The following is a 14,897-nucleotide window of genomic DNA, read 5'->3' as shown; positions in this document are numbered from 1 at the left end:
AGGATTAAGTCCCAAAATTGGTGTTGCTAAGCTCAGAGATGTGTATATTCTAAAGACTTTGGGTACATACTGCCAAGTTGTCCTTGGTATGGACATATATTTGCCTTCCCAGCTCTCCTGCCTTTGGAGAATCCTTTCCCATTCTATAGTAATCCTACCCCAAACATGTGGCTCAGATGGAGCTGATCCAGCTCCCAGGCTCCAGAGCTGACATGGTGACCTGGCCTGGTCAGCAAGAGAACTCCATCCCCTTGACCCAGACAGTAAGCAGCAAGGACGATGTGAATTTGGATCTGTAGCAGCTCTCTTCACCATGTAGAGAGAGCCTGTCTGAGAATACAGCCACATAGTGGCAAGCAATTAAAGGGACAGAGGCAGAGGTAGAGACAGAACAAATCATTTGAACTACTGGATCCAACTTTGCATAAAGCCACTTCCATTCCTTGAACTTCTCAATAAGCCAAAAATTCCCTTTTTTTACTTAAACTAGTTTAAGCTTAGTTTCTGTTACAACAAACAAAATCCTGCTACCACTTTCCTGAAAGGTTGTCTAAATGTGTTCCTCACCTGCTGTGAATGAGTGTCCAGCCCCCCAAACTCCTTACACACTGAGAATTATCTTTAGTAATAGCTTTGTTCATACATAGGCCCCCCCCCCAAAAAATTCTTAGATTTCTAGCAAGGTTGAACATTAGAATCAATCCTTATCTTCATTAAATTGTCTATTTTTACATGAACTATATCCTATAGGATAATGTTACTAAAAAAAAAAAAAGATGTAAGGCCAGACTGATGTGGGATATCATGGGGAGAATCCAGCTGGAAAGTGAAACCAACACAAAGGAAATCAGAGCAAGGAGATGGAGAGACAGAGACAGAGGAAGAACCCAGCTCTGATGTTATCATTTGGGCCTCTGAGACCAGTCATGACTAAAACTCGGACTTTTCAGTTACAGGAGGCAATAAATTACTTTTTCCTTAAGCCTGGTTGAGTTGGGTGTCTGCACTGAGAGAGTCTTAACTAATTCATCTGGTTTTCTGGTCAAGCAAATTAGAAGCAACAATAGAAGAGGGTTTTTGCTTGGAGGCATGTGAGTTAGCAGCTTCTCCAATTTTTTTGTGCATTATAAATTCTGAACACTTAATGAAATAAAGTCCAGTTTTTGGTACTTGGTGCTGATATCAAAGGAAGACAAAGGAAAACTACCGAATCTCCCTTATTTTTATAACTGTCCTCAAAGGTCTCTCACACTTCTTTGATTCCACTCTCCGTGAGTGTTATGATACTAGGGCAAAATTGTATTATTAATGTTTCTGTTTTAATTTCCTGCAAAACCAAAATACTGGATTTTACTTTTTACATGTTCAGAATTCATAAAATTTTTTAAAAAACTAATGAAACTAAGTATTATTTAACACATTTTAAAACAGAAATTGTAGGGGCCCCTGGGTGGCTCAGTGGTTAAGCATCTGCGTTCAGCTCAGGTCATGATCCCAGGGTCCTGGGATCGAGCCCCACATTGGGCTCCCTGCTCCAGGGGAAGCCTGCTTCTCCATCTCCCACTCCCCCTGCTTGTGTTCCCTCTCCCGCTGTGTCTTGCTCTGTCAAATAAATAAATAAAATCTTAAAAAAAAATAAAACAAATTATAAACACATTACAAAATGTCCTTCTGGTCACTCCTGGCAATGTGGCTTTCTGCAACTTCTCTGCTCCCCTACTCCCTGCCATACACATCCATCATCTCTGATGTAGCTGGTCTGGAAGAGCTTCAAGACTTTCCTGCTCAGTTTAGCTCCTCATGGAGTTTTCAGGACTCCTGTCTCTGATTGAAAATTATTTCTCCCCCGTTAGCCCAAGAGAGATGACCCTAACTGGGTCTGACTCTTCCCCATCCCCTGGGGGGAGATTTCCTACTTCACAGCCTCCTCCTCCCTAGTCCTTGCTCAGCACTTTTGCTGTGAGAGTGTGGTGGAGGATGAGGGAGTTTGGAAGAGGTGGGGAGTTGCTGGAACTGGGTGGTAAATATTTTTGGCACATACCTGGGAAGACCCTGGTTCTGTTTTAAAAAGGAAAGCCATATGCTTACACCATTTATACACACAGCTACCAGATTAATATTCCTGAAGCACAGTTCTAACCAGGGAGTCACTAATATTTATCGAAGAGTTGCTATGTGCCAGGCACCAGGCTCATCATACATCATCTTATTTAATCTTCACAATAACTCTTTGTAGTAAGTACTATCATTAACCCTGTTCTGTAGATAAGAAAACAAAAGCTTAAAGAAACTAAATCTCTTGAAAAAGCATAGCTACTAAATGGCAAAACTAGGTGGGGAACTTGGTCCTTAATCACTTCTATATTACCACTTTTACTCAAAACCTGAGAGCAAGTGGTCAATGACATCTTTTTTTTAATTTTTTAAAAATGATTTTATTTATTTGACAGAGAGAGAGAGCACAAGTAGGCAGAGCGACAGGCAGAGGCAGAGGGAGAAGCAGAGTCCCCACTCAGTCGGAGCCTGACCCAGGACTTGATCCCAGGACCCTGGGATCATGACCTGAGCCGAAGGCAGACGCTTAAGTGACTGAGCCACCCAGGCACCCAGCAGTCAACGACATCTAAGGGTTTATCATGCAAGGCCCTTATCTCCAACTGCCTTTCCAACTTTATTTTCTACTACTCCCCTTCATACACCCTATTTTCAGGGCAAGGAGATTTGCTGATCACCAATATCCCTCAATAGTTCATACTTCTGTGCTTTTATTTCTGTAAAATTGCTCTCTGTGTGTCACTAGCTCCAGAAAAAAAATCTTTAAATCATTGTTTTACACAATAATTGTCATGACTTTTATTTTTCATTACAGTAGCAGCTATTGATTTTTACTCTCAAATATGTATTTTCCCTTAAACTATTTTCTTCTGAAGCATGGATGAAGATTAAGTGGTTTTTGATATTAGGCCTTTACAAGTTGTTTATAAATCCCAATCCAACAGAATTAGGATTCCAGACAGTAGAAGTCATTTTAGCAAAATCCCAAGAATTTTTTTGTTGTTATTAAAGATTTTATTTATTCATTTGGGAGAGAAAGAGGGAGAGCATGAGCAGGGGCGGTGGGGGAGGGACAGAGGGAGGCAGAGGGACAAGCAGACTCCCCTCTGAGCAGGTAGCCTCACGTAGGGCTCAATCCCAGTATCCCGAGATCATGACCTGAGCCGAAGTCAGACGCTTAACCAACTGAGCCACCCAAGCAACTCCCAAAAACCAAGAATTTTTTAGTGTTTCCTAAGGTTATCTAAAACAAACACACAAACAAAAAACTACTAGGAGAGAAATTCAGCAAGCTGTCAATCTCCTTTTGTAGGGTGGCCCTCCACGTAACAGGCAGAATTTTCAAAAAATGAAGTATCTGCTATGGAATAATTTCATGGATTAAAAAATGCTGAGAGAGGGCAACCCTGTGGGGAACCCTCTCACTCTTGAGAGCTTTTTCTGTATCTTCGCTTAATAAACTTCTCTCGTTTTACTCACTCTCCGTTGTCTGCAAGATTCATTCTTCACCTCCATGAGACAAGAACCTAGCTCTCCAGCTTCATTTTGGTGCTGAAACCCGGGATCACTTTCACGGAAGGGTGAGTAAAAGCAGACTCTTCTTTTCTTTCCTGGGAGACGTCTCTCCCTTAGGTGACCTCTTCTCACAAATGGACACCTGTCAGCTGGTTAAAGGTGAATAGCTCTTAAGTCTTAAGTCTCAAGTGACAGGCTTCTGGACAAAGGTTTTGTCAATCCCCCTTCCTCAAAAGAAGGGTATGTTGGCCTAACCCTGCCCAGTTCTGCTTTCTGTTCATTGGCTTTTCTTAAATGGCTTTCTCCCACCTAAGGACTTTGCCTATAGCAGGGCCCTTCCAGTCTCCGATGGTCACTATGCCCCCCCCCTTTTTAAGACTTTATTTATTTATTTGACAGAGAGAAAGACAGTGAGAGCAAGAACACAAGCAGGGGGGGTGGGAGAGGGAGAAGCAGGCTTCCCTTGGAACAGGGAACCCGATGAGGGGCTCGATCCCAGGACCCTGGGATCATGACCTGAGCCGAAGGCAGACGCTTAACGACTGAGCCACCTAGACGCCCCTCACTATGCCCTTTTAATCAGGGATTCATTTTAGGAAGAGTGTTCCTATGTAGATACAAGGTTTTTACATTTAAAGATGTCTTTCGTGAGAACTTAGGTCAGGAGGAGAATCTTCTCCTCATTTTTGCTGCCTGGTAAGATAGGTTTTTCTGTTAGGTACAATTTAGGTTTAATCATGGCCAGGAATCAAAATCCAAGCAAGCAGGATTAGAGCTACCTCTTTGTTTGATAAGTTGGAGGGAACCCAATGTTTCCTGGGCATTTACTTCCCTCGGAATACGTTGAGCATTAAGGAGGGAATTACAGACCCCCAGCCAATTCCTCTATTGGTTGCATTAGTGGCTGGGACTTTAATGGGTCATATAGTTGAGGCTTTCTTGTTCCAACAACAGAAATATGAAATTATGATGATGCTAAATCTTGGGGTCTGCACCCCTCAACAGGGCCATGCTTGCAAATGGGACTTCAGGTATACGGACGGAAAAAAGTGCCCAGGGGTAAGGCGAGGGAATATAATTGAATCAAAGTTTAAACTGTTAACCTTGCTAAGACATTATGATTGAGCCAGATTTGGGGGGAGGAAATCCAGAGGAGAAAAGAAGGATCAGGTGATGGATGGGTAAGAGTGGCTACTCCCAGCAGCCTGATCCCTCCTCAACCCAAGATGTTAGGCTACTCTTTCACTTTGAGGTGGAAACCATGGGATGCCTTGGTTCACAGGGGAGAGCTGATATGTAGGGATGCCTTCATAGTCACCTCTCTATAACAGGTATGGGGTAACTCCTACTGGGATCGCAAGATGGGAAACAAACCATTCTCCATGGGGACTCCTCTAGATTGGGTACTGCGAAATTGGGTAATTTCCCCTTGTAAAACTTCTCAAGTGTTTTCCATGGGTTAAACATGGCGGGTTCTTTTTTTTTTTCTTAATGTTATGTTAGTCACCATACAACACATCATTAGTTTTTGAGGTAGTGATCCACGATTCATTTTTTTTTTAACATATAATGTATTATTTGTCTCAGGGGTACAGGTCTGTGATTCATCAGTCTTACACAATACATAGTGCACCACAGCACATACCCTCCCCATTGTCCATCACCCAGCCACCCCATCCCCCCAACCCCCTCCACTCCAGCAACTCTCAGTTTATTTCCTGAGATTAAGAGTCTCTTATGGTTTGTCTCCCTCTCTGGTTTCATCTTATTTCATTTTTTTCTCTTCCCCTATGATCCTCTGCCTTGTTTCTCAAAGTCCACATATCGGTGAGATCATATAATTGTCTTTCTCTGATCGACTTATTTCGCTTAGCATAATACCCTCTAGTTCCATCCATATCATTGTAAATGGCAAGATTTCATTTTTTGATGGCTGTGTAATATTCCATTATATATATATATATATACACCACATCTTCTTTTTCCATTCATCTATCAATGGACATCTCAGCTCTTTCCATAGTTTGGCTTTTGTGGACATTGCTGCTATAAACATTGGGGTGCAGGTGCCCCTTCGGATCACTACATTTGTATCTTTGAGGTAAATACCCAGTGGTGCAATTGCTGGGTCGTAGGGTAGCTCTATTTTCAACTTTTTGAGGAACTCCATACTATTTTCCAGAGTGGCTGCACCAGCTTGCATTCCCACCAACAGTGTAAGAGGGTTCCCCTTTCTCCACATCCTCACCAACATCTGTCGTTTCCTGACTTGTTAATTTTAGCCATCCTGACTGGTGTGAGGTGGTATCTCATTGTGGTTTTGATTTGTATTTCCCTGACACCAAGTGATGTTGAGCACTTTTTCATTGTCTGTTGGCCATTTGTATGTCTTCTTTGCAGAAATGTCTGTTATGTCTTCTGCCCATTTCTTGATTGGATTCTTTGTTCTTTGGGTGTTGAGTTTGATAAGTTCTTTATAGATTTTGGATACTAGCCCTTTATCTGATATGTCATTTGCAAATATCTTCTCCCATTCTGTCAGTTGTCTTTTGGTTTTGTTGACTGTTTCTTTTGCTGTGCAAAAGCTTCTTATCTTGATGAAGTCCCAATAGTTCATTTTTGCCTTTGTTTCCCTTGCCTTTGGCGATGGGTCTAGGAAGAAGTTGCTGCGGCTGAGGTTGAAGAGGTTGCTGCCTGTGTTCTCCTCAAGGATTTTAATGGATTCCTATCTCACATTTAGGTCTTTCATCCATTTTGAGTCTATTTTTTGTGTATGGTGTAAGGAAATGGTCCAGTTTCATTCTTCTGGATGTGGCTGTCCAATTTTCCCAACACCATTTGTTGTAGAGACTATCTTTTTCCATTGGATATTCTTTCCTGCTTTGTCGAAGATTAGTTGACCATAGAGTTGAGGGTCCATTTCTGAGTTTTCTAGTCTGTTCCATTGATCTATGTGTCTGCTTTTGTGCCAGTACCATACTGTCTTGATGATTACAGCTTTGTAATAGAGCTTGAAGTCTGGAATTGTGATGCCACCAGCTTTGGTTTTCTTTTTCAACATTCCTCTGGCTCTTCAGGATCTTTGCTGGTTCCATACACATTTCAGGATTATTTGTTCCATTTCTGTGAAAAAAGTTGGTGGTATTTTGATAGGGATTACATTGAATGTGTAGATTGCTCTAGGTAGCATAGACATTTTAACAATATTTGTTCTTCTAATCCATGAGCATGGAACATTTTTCCATTTCTTTGTGTCTTCCTCAATTTCTTTCATGAGTATTCTATAGTTTTCTGAGTACAGATCCTTTGTTTCTTTGGTTAGATTTATTCCTAGGTATCTTATGGTTTTGGGTGCAATTGTAAATGGACATGACTGGTTCTTCAAGGCAAGGTAAAATAAGGCATGACCTTTGTGGCAAGGCATGGTCTCTTCTTCAGTTCCCAAGGACTCTCTCTTGGGGTGCCTTTTAACCCACCGGAAACAGTTTGGGTTGTCTTTTAACCCACTGGAAACAATTTGGATTGTAAATTTAGGAAAGGCCTGAGCTCCTGTAACACTGCATGCCCACAGTGGGCTCTATCAGGTCTCTTCTACAGGAAACAGGGGGGCGAATAGACAGAGGTACCCTAGATCCATCCAGGCTTTCAGGGCTCTAAATCAGGACCTAGACCTAATGACCTCTTGCAGAGCATGTTTGGTGGTAACCAGACCAGTAAACTCCCTCTTGACATATTGGATAATTGTCTAAATAGGCCTCCTCCAAATAAACCCAGGTTGCTGGAAGAAACACAGGTCATCCTTAGCAAAAGGGATGCTGACTTTCTCTCTCTCACTGTTCCTCCTAAGAGATGTGGAGCCTTCTCCCTCACTCATTTCCCAGGTTAATGGCTATAAGTGGAGTCAACTGTGGTTAGTCTACCTCAGGACAGGGACTTTAAGGAATATTCCCAAGCACCTGCCGAAACTCCCTTTGTTTTGGGGAAATTCCCTGTCTTCTCTGGCCTGACATGGACTGCCTAATTCCACTTGTTGGTGGAAAAACATGGCATTTGCTCATCTGTCCAAGTGGCTGAGCTTTAGAATTAGGAACCCTTTTTCTCCGCCTCTGGCAGCACTTTGCCTCTTCTGTCTGCCCCACCCCTCCTGTTTCTGTACCTTCGGTGCTGCCTACATACACTGCTCGCTTCAGATTTCCCCACCAGTGAGTATCTCAGGTAAAAATTGACACTGGGGAACTAACTGATTGACTTTTAAAAGTGGACCCAGGTGGAACATAACTTGGTATTTAAATTAAGTTAACTTTGCTGGTTTAATTAAGATAGATATATCTTTAAAGTTATCAGAATTAGGGGCGCCTGGGTGGCTCAGTCGTTAAGCGTCTGCCTTCGGCTCAGGTCATGATCCCAGGGTCCTGGGATCGAGTCCCACATCGGGCTCCCTGCTCGGCGGGGAGCCTGCTTCTCCCTCCCCCACTCCCCCTGCTTGTGTTCCCTCTCTCGCTGTGTCTCTCTCTGTCAAATAAATAAATAAAATCTTTAAAAAAAAAAAAAATAAAATAAAGTTATCAGAATTAAATGTAAAACTTTTATTCTGCCAAGGTTTGCTGAAAGTCAAATAAGCTCGTGTTATCTCTGTTGCAATTTGTTAGCAAAAAGATGACTAAAATGATGGTTAATTGTCTGTCTCATCAAAGTTTTCATAGGAAATTGTTAAAATAGCTTTCAAAGTCTTTGGGATTAAATTCATCGGACATCTAGGTCTTTTCCAAATAAGATAAGGTGCTGAATCATTGATTACTGGCTGTAGGTTTGTGCTTTTGACTACTTATTGCAAAGAAACTAAGGATATTTAAATCTGCTGGTAAACATGCTTTGTGCTTAACCAGTTCATAAATTTGCCATCTAAAGAATTCTGGTATGACAGTTCACAACTGGTTACTACTTAGTCTTCATTGGAGACTAAGATTTCTAAGAGTGCAAAATTCAGCAACTCTGTATGTAGAAAAGTAAGAGATATGTAAGAAAGATATAAAGAATGGGAATACATTTTTGTTGAAGGTAATTTTGTCCTAAATAAGATGGTTGTTTGGAGAGAAAGGCCTTGGACAAAATCTGAATGCAAAAGAAAGTTGTACAAGGTTTGTGAAGGAAAATCTTTGGAAAGGAATTTTAAGTGTGGTCAGGACAGACTAAGATTAAAATAAAGGGATTTTAAAAGTACAGTGGTATATAAAATTGGAATTCTCGGAGCGCTTGGGTGGCTCAGTCGTTAAGCATCTGCCTTAGGCTCAGGTTATGATCCCAGGGTCCTGGGATCAAGCCCCGCGTCGGGCTCCCTCTTACGGAGGAAGTCTGCTTCTCCCTCTCCCACTCCCCCTGCTTGTGTTCTCTCTCTGTCAAATAAATAAATAAAATCTTAAAAAAAAATAAAATTGGAATTCTCTCTCTATTCAAAAGACAAAGTTTTCTTGAATTGTTGGTCTGCTCTTTTTTTTTTTTTTTTTAAGACTTTATTTATTTATTTGACGGAGAGAGACACAGCGAGAGAGGGAAAACAAGCAGGGGGAGTGCGAGAGGGAGAAGCAGGCTCCCCGCTGAGCAGGGAGCCCAACATGGGGCTCGATCCCAGGACCCTGGGATCATGACCTGAGCCGAAGGCAGATGCTTAACGCTTAACCGACTGAGCCACCCAGGGCGCCCCTGTTGGTCTGCTCTTGATATGAAAATGTAAACAGCTGTTTTCTCTTTGCCTGCCCAGAAAACCAGTTTCTATGTTTTGCCTTTATCAAGTCTTTGATGATCCCTAATCCTATTTAGGCATGTGCCTTAAAACTTTCTGAAGTTTTAACAAACTTCCCCAAGATTTAAATCATGAACAAAGTCTCTTTGACTCATTACGCCTTTTATTTGGTATGTTAAATTACTCTGGTAGTACTGTTAAACAAATGATAAGCCTTCAGTTACATTTGGGTAAATGCTCTAACTATTCTAGAGATGATACGCAATTCCTAAAGTTTTAATGTTTTAATATAAGGTCATCATTTGATATTTTGATTATTGAAAGGGTTATGTGACACAAAAATGAGTTTCTTTGTCAATTGCATCATAATGAACTCTCAGATCATTAACAATGTCCATTTCTGAGTTTTTGTCCTTTATAATTGTTCTTATTCTCTTGCAAAATGAGTTTCATCTTCAAGGAAGTTCATAAAAAGCACTTTAGGAAAAATACAGGTATTCAATAGCTTTAAGATTAAAACTGAGGGGCGCCTGGGTGGCTCAGTCGTTAAGTGTCTGCCTTCGGCTCAGGTCATGATCCCAGGGTCCTGGGATCGAGCCCCACATAGGGCTCCCTGCTCTGCGGGAAGCCTGCTTCTCCCTCTCCCACTCCCCCTGCTTGTGTTCCTGCTCTCGCTATGTCTCTCTCTGTCAAATAAATAAATAAAATCTTTAAAAAAAAAAAAAAAAAAAAAGATTAAAACTGAAATAGGTAAAAATTTCCAGAACTAAAGCTGCATTCAAACTAAACAAGAATTAGTAACATAGGATTAAATGAACTAAAAAGATGATTATAGTTTTGTGACTTTTGTTTGAAACACTGCTGGTTCTCTAATGTTTGCTCTCCCAGACTGAGGACACTTTCCCTTAAGATATGACTTACAGAAATGTGATCAAGTATTCATTTGTAAACATATTGAAGCATTTAGCTTTTTTCTCTACCAGAACCCTCTGAAATTCAAAAGGTCTCAGTAAGTATTCTTTCTTCCATGGCAATCATAGTCATTTGCATAAGTTCAATAAGAATCCGTCCTCCTTGCAACACCCTCGGAAACACTGGTTATTTTCCTAAGGCTCTGACTGGAATGTCATGTTTGAGAGAGACACGTACAGACTCAGATATGACCCAACAGCTTTGAGGAACTAAGGTTGACTTCATGAAACCTGGAGCCATAAGACCCCTTGGAAATGTTGGCCTGATAACTTTCTTACAGAGTTCCCAGCAGCTTCACCAGGTAAGTAAAGAATGTCACCTCCTGGCAGGTGCAGGAACCTCAGGATATATTGGGGACCTCGTGAAGAAGAATCTGCCCAAATCGACAGGTATTGCAGGCATGTCTAATGGCAAGTGCTGGCTTGGCTTCTGGCCTGGAGGGGCTACTAAAAGTTCAACCTAGAGATTCCTTATAAAAGTTCCAGCAAAGCAGATTCTAAAAGATCCGTATGATCAATCATTCTTGCTGAGCTTATGTAAATAATTATGCCGTTTGTTAAAACTGGACTTGTTTTTCAATCAAATTAGTCTTATTTGGCTATCTCTGGAAATGAGGGTTATTTTAGAGAGAAAAATTATGTTTCAATAACACACCTTTGTGGATGCTAAATTTTAGTTCTGATTGTCTTTGAATGTTGTTTGCCTAAGCTAGACAACTTGAGGTAAATCTCAGAGAAATTGCCGTATAGCTCATGTATAGACAATCTCCTTGCATGTTATTCTGTGGGGGATAACAGGACCCCATGGGCATATGATTACTTGAACAACTGGGAAATGGGATAGATTCCCCAACAATTGTATAACTCAGCTATCACCTTGACCAATTCTATGTGGCTGGGATGACAAAATTGCTCTTTAAAAGGCAGAGCGTACCCCATGGAGATAATGGATGGCCCCACTTTCTTTATGATTAGATTGGATGATGCACTTGGGGATGCTCTTATCTCCTGAGACAAGTCTTCTCCCATTTGCCAGTGATTCCTTGTAATTAACATAGTGTTAAGGCTGGACCTCAAACAAAAAGAGCTTCTTGATGGTTTCATCCCTCAAAGTCATTTATCCTAGAAGCCACTCTCCTGACACACAATTGCAAACAAAGGCTTTAACCAAGCATACCACAGCCCTCCTGGTAAAAAAAAAAAAAAAAAAAGCCTCAAAGCTCTCTATGGGACTTCCAGGACTTACGTTAGGACTGCAATATAAAATAAGCAAAACAGTATGCTTGTTCGGCAGGACTCTAAATGATACTTCCCAGGCACTGGATGCACTCAGCCAAGAATTAAATGAAGTCAGAGAAGGACTTCTTGAAAACCAATAACCACCATTATTGACTGTCTACTATTGCTACACCATTTGCGGTGTGAAAATTTTCCTCATATGTGTTGTTTTAACATTACAGTTAACTCCTGCAAGGTGTCCCAATTAATAGGGGACATTTGTGATCAATTAAATAAGATCAAGATATCCACAGATCTATTTGACAAAATTGGTAATTGGGGATCTTATCACATGGATATTTATAGTAGCTTTACTCATAATTGCTAAAACTTGGAAGGTGAATGGATACATAAACTGTGGTACTCCCATACAATGGGATATCATTCATTACTAAAAAGAAATGAACTATTGAGTCATGAAAAGATGCAGAAGAAACTTAAAGTTAATATTACTAAGGTATATTACTGAAGAGGTTACATACTGAATGATTCCAACTATATGGTGTTCTGGATAAGGCGAGACTATAGAGGCAGTAAGAAGATTAGTGGTTGTCAGAGGGTTGGGGGAGTGAGAGATGAATGGGTAGAGAACATAAGGGATTTTTAGGGCAGTGAAATTATTCTGTATGATACTATATGGGTGAATATATGTCATTATACATTTGTCAAGACCCACAGAATGTATAACACAAAGAGTAAACTCCAATATAAACTGTGGTCTTTGGTTGATAATGATGTGTCAATGTTGACTCATTGATTGTGACAAATAAATGTACTGTACTGATTCAGGATGTTGATGATGGGAGAGGTTATATGTGGAGAGGGGGAGGGAAGTGGGAACTTTCTGCACTTTCTGTCCAGTTTTGCTCTGAACCTAAAACTGCTCTAAAAATAAAGTGTAGTTATGTATATATAGAGACAAGCCAAGAACTGGGAGATATATGTATCTTTAAAAAATTATGTACTTTATATTATAATTATAGTATATTATTTAATATAATATAATTCTTTAAATAAATATTCTTTAAATATTCTAAAAAATACATCAATTTAATCTACCATACTAATAGTCCAAGGAAGAAAAAGTCCAGAAAAAACATTTGACAAAATTCAACATCCACTCATGATGAAAACTTTCAGCAAACTGGGAATAGAGAGGAACATCTTTAACGTGATAAGAGGAGTCTGTGAAATACCTAGAGGTAACATCATATTAAATAGTGAAAGGCTAAACAGTTTCTCCTAAGAAGAATGAGGAAAGGATGTCCACTCTCACCACACATGTTCGACAGTACTAGAAGTCCTAGCCCATGTACTAAGGCAAGGAAAATAAGTAAAAGGCATTCAGGTTGTAAAGAGAGAAAGAAAACTGTCCCAATTTGCAGACAACATAATTATCTATATAGCAAACCCAAAGGAATCTACAAAAAACTCATGGAACTAAACACGAGTTTAGAAAGGTCACAGGAGGGGTGCCTGGGTGGCTCAGTCGTTAAGCGTCTGCCTTCGGCTCAGGTCATGATCTCAGGGTTCTGGGATCGAGCCCTGCATCGGGCTCCCCGCTCAGCGGGAAGCCTGCTTCTCCCTCTCCCACTCCCCCTGCTTGTGTTCCTTCTCTCGCTTTGTCTCTCTCTGTCACATAAATAAATAAAATCTTAAAAAAAAAAATAGAAATGTCACAGGATACTAGGTCAATAGAAAAATATCTAGTTTCTAGCGATTGCCGAATGGAAACTTGAATTTAAAACAATACCATTTATAGTGGCTCCAAAAATTTAAATATTCAGGTATAAATCTACCAAAACATGTACATGAATGCTGCTGTATGCTTAAAACTGCAAATGCTGATACAGAAATCAAAGAAGACCTAAATAAGTGGAGAGGCATTCTGTGTTCATGGATTAGAAAATGCAACATAGTAATGATGTCAATTTTGCCTCAATTGATCTATAGATTTAATGAAATTCTAATCAATATCCCAGCAGAATTTTTTGTAGATATAGACAAACTGATTCCAAAATTTATTTTGTAAGGCAAAGGAACTAGATAACTAAAACAATTTCGAAGAAGACCAAAGTTGGAGGAATCATTTTAGCCTATTTTAGGATTTACTAGAAAACTACAGTATCTGAGCCAATGTGGTATTGGCAAAGGTACAGACACATAGATTAAATAGAAAGTCCAGAAATAGACTCACACAAATATGGCCAATTGATTTTTTTTTTTACAAAAGTGCAAAAGCAATTAAATGGAAAAAGAATAGTGTGTTCAAAAACTAGTGTTAGAACAATTGGATATCTATATCCAAAAAAATAATAATAATAACCCTAACTTAAATCTCATACCTTATACAAAAAATAACTCAAAAATAAAACTATAAAACATTTAGAATAAAACAAAGGAGAAAATATTTGTGATCTAAGGTTAGGCAAAGAGTGATTAGACATGATGCCAAAAGCATGATCCATTTAAAAAAATAGTGAGATAGACTTCACCAAAATGTACAACTTTGCTCTGCAAAAGACAATTAAAAGAATGAAAAGACAAACTACAGACTAGGAGAAAATATTTGTAAATCACATATTCAACAAAAGACTTAAATTCAGAATATATAAAGAGTTCTCAAAACTCAGTTGTAAAAAAGAAACAACCCAATTTAAAAATGGGCAAAAGACTTGAACAGACACTTCATTAAAGATACAGAGATGGCAAATAAGCACATTAAAAGCTGCTCTACATCATTAGCCGTTAGGGAAATGCAAATTAAAACCACAAAGAGATACCATTACATACCTTTCAGAATGGCTAAAAAACCAAACAAGCAAAGAACCCTCCCCCCACAAAACCAACCTAAACAAACCGAACCAAAACAAAACAAAAAACCCCAAACAACTAATAATACCAAGTGCTGGAGATGATGTAAAGCAACTGGAATACATTGTTGGTAGGAAAGCAAAATGAAACAGCTACTCTTGAAAACAGTTTAGTATTTTTGTATAAAGTTAAACACACATATTTACATATAACCCAGAAATCTCAGTTCTGGGTATTTACCCTAGAAATAAATACTTATAGTCACTCAAAAATCTGTACAAGAATGTTTGTGTCAGGTCTAGTCATAATAGCAAAAAAAGAAAAAGAAAAGGAACACCCAAATGTACTCTGGCAGTTGAATAGATAAATGGTGATGGATCATATTTCATAATATGATGGAATACTACTCAGCAACAAAAAGGAGCAAATCACTGATAAGTACAATATAGATGAATCTCAAAAACTAGGCTGAGTGAAAAAAGCCAGACACAAAAGAGTACATAGTGCATAATTCCATTTATTTG

The sequence above is a fragment of the Halichoerus grypus genome, chromosome 5 (assembly GCF_964656455.1).
Source record: "Halichoerus grypus chromosome 5, mHalGry1.hap1.1, whole genome shotgun sequence".
In the NCBI taxonomy this organism is placed as follows: Eukaryota; Metazoa; Chordata; class Mammalia; order Carnivora; family Phocidae; genus Halichoerus; species Halichoerus grypus.
The sequence above is the reverse complement of the archived record's forward strand: the minus strand, read 5'-3'. Positions refer to the sequence as shown.